The 12,597-nt window shown below is 43.9% G+C and overlaps 1 non-coding gene across 1 annotated transcript; it reads right to left on the bottom strand.

Moving 5' to 3' along the window:
* Positions 1–598: 598 nt before the first annotated feature.
* Positions 599–790, bottom strand: LOC132208919 (U2 spliceosomal RNA). The gene has a single exon (XR_009445034.1). It is a non-coding gene; the product is annotated as a U2 spliceosomal RNA (small nuclear RNA).
* Between the last annotated feature and the right edge of the window lie 11,807 nt (positions 791–12,597).

The following is a 12,597-nucleotide window of genomic DNA, read 5'->3' as shown; positions in this document are numbered from 1 at the left end:
GTGAATATTCAGGGATGGTGTTGGTGGGAAGGTGCAGCATGTACCAGGGATGAGGCAATAATATTCAGAGTAAGTGCTGAACATGCAGAAAAGGAGAGATTAACGTTTACCTTGAAACAAGCATATTTAGAGAAAGTTGGGTGAAAGTACTGAGAGAAAGCATTTCAGTGGTACGGTGGCTCAGTGGTTTGCACTGCTGCCTCACAGCACTCGGACCCGGGTTCGATTCCAGCCTTGGGCGACTGCCTGTGTGGAGTTTGCACATTCTCCCCATTTCTGTGTGAGTTTACTCCCACAGTCCAAAGATGTGCAGGTTAGGTGGACTGGCTGTGCTAAATTGCCTGTTGTATTCAGGGAGGGGTACATTAGGAGGGTTATAGATCTGGCTGGGATGCTGTGAGGTTTGGTGTGGACTTGTTGGGCTGAAGGGCCTGTTTCCACACTGTAGGAATTCCATGATTATGGTTCCAGAGCATTGAGCATATCCCAGCATATCGAGGATAGTAGGAACTTCAAATGCTGGAGAATCTGAGATAACAAGGTGTTTGGACCTAGGATTTTTCAAGTTTTGATCAGTCTGCTTTTAAAATTGGTTTAATAAGACTTCATCATTCCTGGGAACACTGCAATACCACAATAATGCATGGAGAAAGCTCGTATTCCAACTCCCTGCTCCAAAAATCAGTTTAATATAGGGTCCTTAGGCAAAGGACATATCAGATATTAAAGCTGATAGGGACAAATGCTTTTTCTGTGGTGTTGTCTTCACACCAAAACCACTAAAAGCAAGGCCATGTTTCCACACATGAGATAGCCACCAACTGTGAACACTTGGTATAATAAACACTTGATCCTATTTTCCACCAGCCTGACTGTGTGCAAAGACTTGTAAATCACTGCTGACAGTTTTTACTGTTGTTCCCAAACTCCTGGGTTTCTTAACCAGGGCAAAGAAGTCAGATTGCACCAGTGCTTTTTCATCACTTTTCTAGAAAACATCTTCGTAGTGAATGTAGATCATCGAAAATGTACCAATCAGATGAGGTAGGGCAGAGCTGACGTCACCAACAAGCCTCATCAACCAGCTCCATGACTAGCAGCGGGTCAGTGAGATTGCAGCAACAATCGGCAGAGAACGGCACGCTCAGAGAATGTCCCAGCACAGAGGAAGGTGCTTCAGCCTGTCACTCTCTGCATCAGCTTTCTGTATGGGTAACTTCACCAGTCCCTCCCGATGCCCTGTAAATCTCATCATTCAACTCTCTCCTGAGGGCCATGAATAATTCTGCTTCCAGCGCCCTCTCAGGCAGTGCACAGCCGGCAGGAACCACTCGCTGAAGATGGTGGGTCCCCCTCCCTTGATAAATGTGACTCTTTGTTACAAAAAAAAGGCGAATCACTATCCCCTCCCTCCAAATCCATCCCACCCCGTCTATTTCTTTGGAATGTGTAACTGCCTGCAGTGTCAATGTGCCTGCAGTTGCTAAAAGGGTCTGATTTTTATGCCATTCTATTCTGTGCACTAAGCAAACTGAACTGTTAGCAATGCATAAAAATGCCTGCCTCTTCCCAAATCAAATCAAATACTTGAAACAAATTCTAATTCTGATCAAGTAATATCCCTGTCAGGAAGTACTGGGTCACAGTTACAAACAGAATTTCTTAGACTAATCCATCTGACCTGGAATATATGAACTCTGGTCCCCAAACCACTCCAACATCCCTAACGTCACTCCCCGCCCTTCATGGAAATGAGCAGCGTGATGCTGCTGGATATTAAGTTCAGTACCTTGAAAAGTCACAAATGGTTTGGCTTCGACTCCAAACATTCCAATTACAATCTGGTAATTTAGAATTGCAAATTAAGATCCAAGAGCTGCAGAGATATAAAGGATGGAAACAGACTGATTGCTGCAACTTGTCTATTCGAACCAGATATCCTAAGTTATTTTAGTCCCATTTGCCAACATTTGGCCCCTATCCCTCCGTCCCCTTCCTATTCATTTACCAATCCTGATGCTGTTTAAGAGCTGGGATTGTACCACCTCCTCCGTACATGCAGCATTCTCTACATGTAAAACTGTCCCTCAGGTCCCTTTTAAACCTTTCGCCTGTCAACTTAAACCATGCTCTCAGGTTTGGATTCCTTTCCTTGAGAAAAAGATATTGACAATTCACCCCATCCAAGCCCCTCATGATTTTATAAACCTCTGTAAGGTCACGCCTCAGCCTATGACGTTACAGGGAATCAGCTCCGGCCTATTCAGCCGCCTCTTCCTGTCGCTCAAACTATTCAATCCAAGCACCACTCTTGTAAATGTTTTTTTTCCTGAAACCTTTCAGTTAAACAATTTTCCTGTAGCAGGGATATTATAACTGAATGCAGTATTCGAAAAGTGGCAATGTTCTGTACACCTGCATTATAACGTCCAAACTCCGATACTCAATACATTGATCAATAAAAGCAAGCGTGCCAAATGCCTTCTTCACCACCCTGTCTAACTGTGGCTCCGCTTTCAAGGAATTTTGCATCTGCACCCCAATGTCTCTGTTTGGTGACACTCCCCAAGGCCTTACCATTAACTTGTAAGTCCTGCCCTAGTTTGCCTTACCAAATCGCATCACATCACATTTATCTGAACTCTATCTGTCACTCATAGGCCCATCTGATCAAGGTCCCGTTGTACTCTGAGATAACATTCTTCACTATCCACAACAACATGAATTTTGGGGCCATCGGCAAACTTACTAACCACCCCTCCTATGCTTCCATCTAAATCATTTATATAAAGTTATGGCTAAGCAGTGTCCCAGCACTGATTCTTGTGACACACCACAGGTCACAGGTCTCCAGTCTGAAATATAATACTCCGCCATCACTCTGTGCCTCCTGCCTTCAAGCCAGTCTTGGATCCAAACCATTAGCTTCCACTGGATTCCATGTGATCTAACCAGTCTACCATGAGGAACCTTTTCAAACACCTTTCCAAAGTGCATCCAAACAATTTTTACCCGCTCTGTCTTCACCAACCTTCTTTGTCACCTCTGCAAAATCCTCATGTTAGTGGGACATGATTTACATCACACCAACACCAGAGTCAGATGACTGGGAACAGTATGTGAAGCAAAATGTGTACATGAGATAACAAAATGTGGAGCTGGATGAATACAGCAGGCCAAACAGCCCACAGCCTCCACAGCCAGCAGCCCCAGAGGAGACAGCCACGCTGAGCCCTGCCGAATTTTCACCATCCCCCAGACCTCCCACTGACTGAGGTCAAACGGTTAGTCCTCAGTAAGGGGCTCACCTTTGTCCTCATTCACCCACACATCCACGAATGACAGTCACGTTAGGACATTGAGCAGTTTTTCTGCCACCTTTGCCTCTCCAGCTATCTTCTCCTCAATCCATCTTTAATCCGCCTCTCCCTCACTCCCTATTTATATCAGAACCCTCTCCCCATTCCGCTTTTCTGATGAAGGGTCCAAGCCCGAAACGTCAGCTTTTGTGCTCCTAAGATGTTGCTTCGCCTTCTGTGTTCATCCAGCTCCACACTTTGTTATCTCGGATTCTCCAGCATCTGCAGTTCCTATTATCTCTGATACAAAATGTGTACATTACTGGTTGAAAATAATGAAATAATTTCATTGTCTTCAACTTTAAAATCAAATGCTGGAGTCTGCAGCTCAAAAGATATCAGAGCCACTGGGATCAGAGGAAACCCACAGTTCATGAAATGCCCAGGATTCAGGGTGATGTCACTGAGCAATTGCCCGTGTGTGATAACATCACCCACTTGAACACAGAGCATTCGGGTCTGCACAAACAGGTGGTGTGCACCAAGGAAGTGAGGGTCTGTGGAGTGATTGAAAGGAGATTGATCAGAATGATTCAGGAACTGAGGGATATTAATTGTAAGGTCAGGTTGGTGAAACTGAAGATGTTCTGCACAAAGCGAAGGAGACTGATGATCTTTGACAAAGATGTCTCGGCCTATGATACTCCCAAACATCCCAGATGTCCTCTTTTTTCAAAAACCGCCACTTCCCCTCCACAGTGATCAAAAATACCCTCGACCATGTCTCCCGCATTTCCCGCAACTCATCCCTCACACCCCCTATTCGCAATAATAACCAAAATTGAATACCCATTATCCTTACATACCACATGACCAACCTCCAAATCCAACGCATCTTCGTCTGACATTTCTGCCATCTGCAATTCGACCCCACCACCAAAGACATTTTTCCGTTCCTGCCCTTATCTGCTTTCCGGAAGGACCGCTCTCTCTGTGACTCCCTTGTCCGCTCCACACTCCCCTCCAGCCCCACCACCCCGGGCATGTTTCCCTGCAACCGAAGCAAGTGCCATGCCTGCCCCTATATCTCCCCCTTCACCCGCATCCCAGGCCCGAGGAAGACTTTTCACATCAAACAGATGTTCACCTGCACATCTGTCAATGTTATACACTGTATCCGCTGTTCCCGTTGTGGCCTCCTCTACATTGAGGAAACTATACGGAGGCTTGGGGACCGCTTTGTGGAACACCTATCCTCTGTTCGCAACAAACAACTACACCTCCCAATTGCGAACCATTTCAATTTCCAACCCCCCCAACTCCTCGGATGGCATGTCCATCCTGGGCCTCCTGCATTGCCACAATGATGCCACCCGAAAGATGCAGGAACTGCATCTCATATTTCGCTTGGGAACCCTGCAGCCCAAGGGTATCAATGTGGATTTCACAAGCTTCAAAATCTCCCTTCCCTCGACCACATGCCAAAACCAGCCCAGCTAGTCCCTGCCTCCCTAACCATTCCTCCCTTCTCAAGCCCCACCCCCATCCCCTATCCACTATCCTCACGCAACACCCTCCCAACCTATCCATCCTCCCTGGACTGACCTATCTCCCCTTAACTCCACACCTACAGTCACCTTCACTGGTTTGAACCCCAACTCTTTGACCTGTCTGTCTCCTTTCACCCTATCTTCTCCTTTGTCCACCTTCTATCCGCCTCCCTGTCTCCCTATTTATTTCAGAATCCCCTTCCTCTCACCCATTTTTGAATAAGGGTCCCGATCTGAAACGTCAAAATTTCCTGCTCCCCTGAATCTGCTTGGCCTGCTGTGTTCATCCAGCTTCACACCGTGTTATCTCGAATGCTTGGAGACTGCTTTGTGGAGCACCTACACTCCCCCCTCACTGACCAACCTCCAGCCCCACTTCCCACCTACACTAACCTCACCTCTACTAGTCTCATTCCTGCCTCCTCGACCTGTCCGTCTTCCCTCCCACTACTCGCCCCTCCCTCCTCACTGACCAACCCCCGTCAAATCTCCCTACCTACCTCACCTTTACTGGCTTTATCCCCAACTCCTTGACCTGTCATTCCTCTCTCCACCTATCTGCTCCACTATCTACCTTCTATCACTGCCTCCCCCTCTCTCTATTTCAGAGCTCTGTTCCCCTACTTTTTTTCTGAAGAAGGGTCCAGACCTGAAACATCAGCTTTCCTGCTCCTCTGATGCTGCCTGGCCTGCTGTGTTCATCCAACTTCACAGCTTGTTATCTCAAATTCTAGCATCGGCAGTTCCTGCTGCCCCCATCACCATTCATGACTGGTTGTAGCAGAATAGTTGCAATCCTTCCACCCTGTCTGTAATGCATTAGTTCTGCTGTTTGTAATGCAAGCAGTTGAATGCAGTCGCTATAATGGGTTGGCATCAGTTTCAGGTACGCATGGTTCTGACCCCGGCATGTTTGCCTGCACTCGTCACTGAACCATTGATCAGCTTCATGGGAATCATAGACTGAGGGATTATCCGGGACAAAGAGTCACAGATTCTGGTGGAATACAATTCTGCTTCTGCTGCTGCTGCTGTGGTTTCCATCACCACATGGATGCCCAGTTTTGAGCTGCAATAAGTGCAATGTAATGTTCCCCAGTTCAGACTGAGTCCCCATTGCCCTTGTACGCAGTGACCTACTCTATTTTCTGATGTGGTAACACTTACATTTTAATATTCTCATTCTACTGACAGTCTCTCCATGGTGTCACATCTCCAATTTGTCACGTTGCTCAAAACCCTTTAACATATTCATCTGAACCTTTCCCTTTCCAGTAGGAACATCTTTGGGTGGCACAGTGGCTCAGTGGTTAACACTGCTGCCTCACAGCCCCTGTGATGTCGGCTCAATTCTACCCTCAGGCGACTGTGTGGAGTTTGCATGTTCTTCCATGTTTGCGTGGGTGTCCTCCAGGTGGTCCACTTTCCACCCACAGACCTAAGCTGTGCAGGCTCGGTGAATTGCCCATGCTAAAGTGCCCATTGTGTGGATTAGGTGAGTAATAGGGGGCTGGGTCTGGATGGCATGCTGTGAGAGTCGGTGTGGATTTGTTAGGCTGGTGGGCTTGTTTCCACACTGTCGGAAGGTTTTTAAAGTGAATGTTTCTCTCCCTGACCATGATTAAGAGCTCTGTACTGTCAGTGAGGCTAGAGTTATGTAGTTTCAGAACCAAGTAATTTTTTCACCTTGCACTGTCACTCACTTCTCAGTGTTTGGTGATCCATGTTGGAAAGGGTATTTGAGCAACTTTGACACACGTTTTTGGGATTTATTCAAAAACACAATTTGCTGAAGAAACTCAGCAGGTCTGGCAGTGTCTGTAGAGTGAAAGCAAAGTTAAGCTGTTGGACCCAGTGATGCCTTTTCAAAGCTTCCAGTTTCTGCAGCAATTTTTCATTTTTCAGATTTCCAGCATGCATGGTTCTTTGTTTTGTTGAAAATTCAGTCAGTGCTGATTCATTTCTGGAGAAATTCAGCAGGTCGAGATGCATCGGTGGAGACAGAGAAACAGGGTTAAGGCTTTAAGTCCAGCAAGACCCTTTTTCAGAACTGAACAGGTTCGGGAAATGGCCTTTTTAATACCTTACGAGAGGTGGAGGAGGGCTAACAGAAAACAGAGGGTGTTGGGGTGCCGTGCAAAATACAAATCGGCTTTTAATTGTGTTGAAAGAGAAGCAGATGTACAATGGGAGTAAATAAAGTTATGAATGGGGGAGATGGGTTCCCTCAACTGAATGCAATGTTAACAAGACACAAACAAGACAAGGTCACATCGCCTATGCCATATTGTGTACATCATATCTTCATTAATAACCCTGAGTGTGTTGAGCATATGTGAACAATCTTATATGTCTCCACACATACGCTGATTAAACAGTGTATATAAAATCATTTCTCCTCCGTTCCGTTGCAACCTATCGTGTTTTGTTCACCTTGTCAGTCGCCATTCCTTCAGCCAAATTTATTCTGTCTCTTTCTCTGCATTTTGTTTTATTCCATCTATGAAGAAGAAATTGCCTACTGGGCAATATCAAGTTCATCCTGTCCAGACTGCACAGCCACTGTCCCCTCTTCCTTACTGTTTCTTAATCACTCACATAGATATTGTCTCTGACCCTTTCCTCCCAATAAGCAAAGCTATTGGAAATGTAATGTTTACTTTTGGGCTCAGGCTAAAAAAATTGGTCAGGAAAGGCTGTATAAACTGCAAAAAAATTGTTTGCAACTTTAGAAGCAAATTATTGAAAATATTGTGTTAAAGATAAAATGTTGCCTTATTAGGGCAGTGAGAGGAAAGTTCAGCAAAACCCACATTTCCTGCCTTTCTCCAGGTTGTCGTGGCCAGAGATGTGTTTGGATTGGCAGTTGTTGTGGTGGAGGAGACTTCGGTGAAATAACAACCTCTCATTTGGCTCTCAGGAAAATGGTTACATACATCATCACATGTGGATAACACAGCAGAATCATCGAGCCTGTGCAGAGAAAGTATCAACTTTCTCCTCTGTCTCTATCATTGTGAGATGAATTGGAGATGGGCATTGAGTCCAACAGCAGGCAATGTCACCCAAACCAGGTATTGTTGTTACATTAAAAGTGTCAGAGTGGAAGGGGTTAACTGGAGCTGTTTGTTCAGTGACTCGAATTAATGTCAGTCTCCATGGATACTAACTGTGTCACTGGAGGGTTTCCCTCTTCTATTAATAAGGGGTTTCTCCCAATGCGTTATCCCACAGTATCTGTGGCTGTGTCATATTCAACACAATTGGGATCAGCAGCTCCAGAGATGTGGAGAGATCAGAATCTGTGACCAGCAGATTGGGATGTTCCAAATGATGGATCAGAATCTCAGAACCACAGCCGGGAATGTGACAACAATGTATAAGAAACTGAGAGGAATAGATTGGAATGTTCCAACAATGGACAGGAGTTTATCCTCTGGCCTTTACTATCTTTCTATCAATTGGGCGCCTTTAACATTGTGGATACAAGCTGTACTGATGGTTATTCAGGCGGGTTACTATCCCATCCTCGCTATTGTTGGTGTTCCCGGTAAGTCTCTCTATCTCTGTCCATTCATTTATTCTGTGACCAGCGACTCAATTTCTAAGCTCTGTATTTGGCAAAGAAGGAAACTATTGTATTCACTTTCAGTGACAAACTCAACTCTTATTCCAGGGTTTTTTTCACCTTCACTTACAAACACCCGAGGAGGAAGAAAAGTGTTCATAACCACCATTGGCCCATTTTGTCCTGATCTGATTTATATCACAATATTCCCTTTATCACTAATAATATCCTCAGTTTTCACTTCCGCTTCAGTGCTGTTTCTGATTAAATCATAATCTGCTCCTTTCCAGTTGCAGCTCTCTTCTGGCCACACTTGCAGTTACTAATATTTTGATTGTATTCTTATTTTTATCTCTACCTCGACCTATGCCAGTTGCAAAGTGTGAAGCCAGTTTTATTCTAAAATGAGGAGGTTACAGCTTTATGTCAGTGGTTTCAGCATAACCCGTCGATGGCCATCAAATGACAGTTCATTGAACTGTTTAGATTCTAGAACTTTCCAAGTAGCAGTGGTGCCATGTCCATTATCTCTGAAGTGCAGTGCTCCGATGTGTTCACTTGTTGACAGAGGCAGTGTCTCTTCACCCCAACCCCCACTGACCCACTGCTGAGTGGGATACATTACTCTGTCTCCACAGAATAAGATATAGGAAATCTTCCAGAAATTCTACAGGACTGTGACTGTGAAAATGAGAAACTGTGGGAGATTAGAATTAATAAAGCGGAACTGCTCAAAACTAATTGAACTGAAGTTTGGTACTTTGCTCTGGTATGTCCCAGAGATTACATGGAGGTGGGAATAGAGCTTGTGAAAGAGTTACAGGGTCAGACAGCTCTTCAGTCCAACCAGTCCATGTCAAACATAATCCCAAACTATCCCAGTCCCACCTGCCTGGGCTTGGCCCATATCTCTCCAACTGTTTCCTGTTCATGAACTTGTCCAAATGTCATTTAAAACTTGTAACTACGAGAAAGAATTATTGATTACCATTCAGAATTCTTCAGATTCAGGAATTGCCAGTTCCTGCAGAATGGAAGTAGCTGTTGTAACGCACATTAAAAAAAAACTGGAGTGAGAGGGAAATCAAAATAAAAATAAATTTTGGACAACTTGATATCTGTTATGAGAAAAATATGGAACCTTTTTTGAGGGCTGTAAAAACTAGACACTTGGGAAATCATGATATGACTTGGCAGAGTCAACTTCGATTCAGGAAAGGGAAGTTATCTTTGGTAAACCTGTGCAGTTTATGTTAATTGAAACATCCAAAAATTTCAGAAGTGTGTCCAAATTATCCCCAGAAATGTCTTCCATTTCTACTCCACCATCTTCCCTAAGATTCTATTCCTATTAACTCTAGCCAGTTCCTTCCTCATGATGTTTTTTTAGTTTCATCACTCAGTTGTAATTGTGTCACATCCAAATGCAAACAATACATTTAAACTGAAAGAGGGAGCTTTGAGAGATAAAACATGGAGAAAGATTGGAGTATTCATTAACTTGATTTATGTCATGTATGTATGAGATAGAGAGAGAGAGAATATGGGTGATGAGATGTGAAAATAGAGAAAACTGCATTATCGACTGAAGTTGATGTACTTTCCAACTTGTTTTGGCAATTCCTGTGTGTTGTGATCCTTTGCCCAGTGCATGTACGACTGAGTAATATGTATATAATAGTTGAAGTATCCACACATGAGAACCAGTGAGAGCGGTGTATTTGAATTTACAGAGTACTTTTGATATGGTTGCACACAGGTGAGTGAATAAAATTAGAGTTGAGAGGTAAGGTGGAATATACTACATGGATTGAGAATTGTTTAGTTGACGCAATACAGAGAGTGGAGCCCTTTTCCAGGCTGAATGCTGCTCGTTATGGGGTATCACATGAATCAGTGTTTGGACCACAGTAATTTAAAAGGCATACAAACTATTTGGATGTGGCCAGCAACAGCATACATCTCATTTTGTAATGATTAAATGATGTGAGGTTGGGAAGTGTTGTGGTCACAAAAGGGCCTGCATGTCCTTGATCATAGGTCACCAAAATTAGTACATGCAGCGCTATCAGTCATGTGGGAAGTAAATGGTATGTTGTCCTTCATTGTAAGATGATTCATGTACATGAATAAAACCATATGTCTGCACATGTACAGCCTTGATGAAAGACTATTTATGGGCACTGTGCATAGGCTTGATCCCTTTTGTAATGAAAGAACTCCTTGCCACAGACACGGTACAAATGGTCATCACCAGTCTAATCCCTGAGATGATGGTACCATGAGGAGCGAGTGAAGAAAGTGAGTGTTTAATATGTTGTGCTGTGAGAGAATCAGAGATTACTGCATTAAAATTACAAAGTTGGTGATGAACTCTTTTATCCACAAAAGAAATTGATAGGGTGAGAAATCCCATACGTGACCCATGTAAATACATGTGGATTTTACATATAAAATGACATAGAGCCCCACAGTGATTCAGAGAGAAGCACAGGCTCTGAATGAACTCTCCCCACATTAATCTGTGACCCTACACTGAACCCGATGTTGTTCACAATCCTGACAGCAGCCCAAATACCCTCTTTGTGACATTAGCCAGACCAACCAGATTCTGATCTCCATAGAGAACGGAAGCATGTATTTTCAGAGGATGCCACTTGTGATTTTGCACAAAACATTAGTCTTCCCACCACACTACTGTAAAACTGCATTAAAGTACTGCATGTGTACCATGAACAATGGAGGCATGTTGACCAGCGTGAAGCAGACTATCTGTACAGCCTAGCTCCATTTGCTTGTCATGTTACCTAAGTCTGTTTACATGTAAGTGACTGTAGGGTCTCAATGGCCTTCTCCTTTTCATATGTAGGGACGCAAGGGGCTGTACAGCAGGGCCAAATGCTGAATTGATCCACCCTGGGCTCCTGAGGAACAGTTCGATGTGTTCATGTGACATTGCTGTAACTGTAAGATATTATTTTATTTTGGTTTCTTTTAAGAGAAGGATTGAACGAGAGGCACAAAGCTGTCTAGTTAAGACCATTGAGTAAACAGTCTTGAGAGGGTTCGGGTTTTTTTTAAATGCAGCCTGAATGAGTGCGACGAGCTCTCACAGATCAGAATTTCTGAGTTTTGCTTTTCTGTTGCATCAGAAGCTATTGGTGTCTCAATGGAGTTGGAAGCTTCAGTGAATGTCTCCTGACTGCAGAATTTTCTTTGGATGATTATTTTCTCCTCCTGAATTGGAGAACCGCATGTGAGAACCTTCTCTGAATTTTATTTCTGACCAAAGTGTCTGTTTATGGGCTGCTACTATGCTGGAACAGTTAATTAGTAATATTTGCTATAGCTATTATACTATAAGTTTATCCACCAGAGCGAGGTTATTCTAAATTCCTTTTTTTTGGTTCTACTTTGACTACAGTGTTTAAATAAATTGTGTTTTGTTTAACATCTGTCAACTATTTCATTAATGTATCTCTGAATAAATGTCAACACAAAGGCAGCACAGACCTCTAGGGAAGAGAATTCCCACTCCAAATGCCCTTTTCAAATTTCTTCTCATCTACCTGATGGAATCAGAAAGTCACACAACGCAGAAACAGATTATTTGCCCCCACTGACTTGATATGTAATCTGATCTATTCCCATTTGCCAATATTTGGTCCATATCCCCCTCAACTTTTCCTATTCTTGTACCAATCCAGATACTTTTTTAGCTGTGTAATTGCACACACCTTCACCACTTCTGACAGCACTTTCTGATCACACACCTCTCTCTGCGTGAAAACGTTGCCCGAAGTTTCCTTCTAAGTCGCTCCCCTCTCACCTTCAACATCAGCACTTTACTTTTGGCCTCCCCTCTCCTGGGAAACCGACCTTGGCTATTCAGGCTATTCATGCCCCTCATGATCTTATAAACATCTGTCATGTCACCCCTCAGCCTCCACACTCCGGGGAAAACACTTCAAATTGTTCAGCCTCTCCCTACAGTTCAGACCCTCCTGTCCTTGAACATCCTTGTAAATCTGTTTTTTTCTGCACCTCTCAAGGTTAACAACATCTTTCCTTTAGCAGAGCCAACCGATGTGTGCGCAGTATTCTTAAAGTGGCCTCATCAATGTCCTGTACAGAAGCAACATGCCATCCCAACCCCTATACCCAATGCTCTGACTGATTA

The sequence above is a fragment of the Stegostoma tigrinum genome, unplaced genomic scaffold (assembly GCF_030684315.1).
Source record: "Stegostoma tigrinum isolate sSteTig4 unplaced genomic scaffold, sSteTig4.hap1 scaffold_57, whole genome shotgun sequence".
NCBI classification, from domain to species: Eukaryota; Metazoa; Chordata; class Chondrichthyes; order Orectolobiformes; family Stegostomatidae; genus Stegostoma; species Stegostoma tigrinum.
Note: the sequence above shows the minus strand (reverse complement) of the source record. Positions and strands in the feature narration are given on the sequence as shown.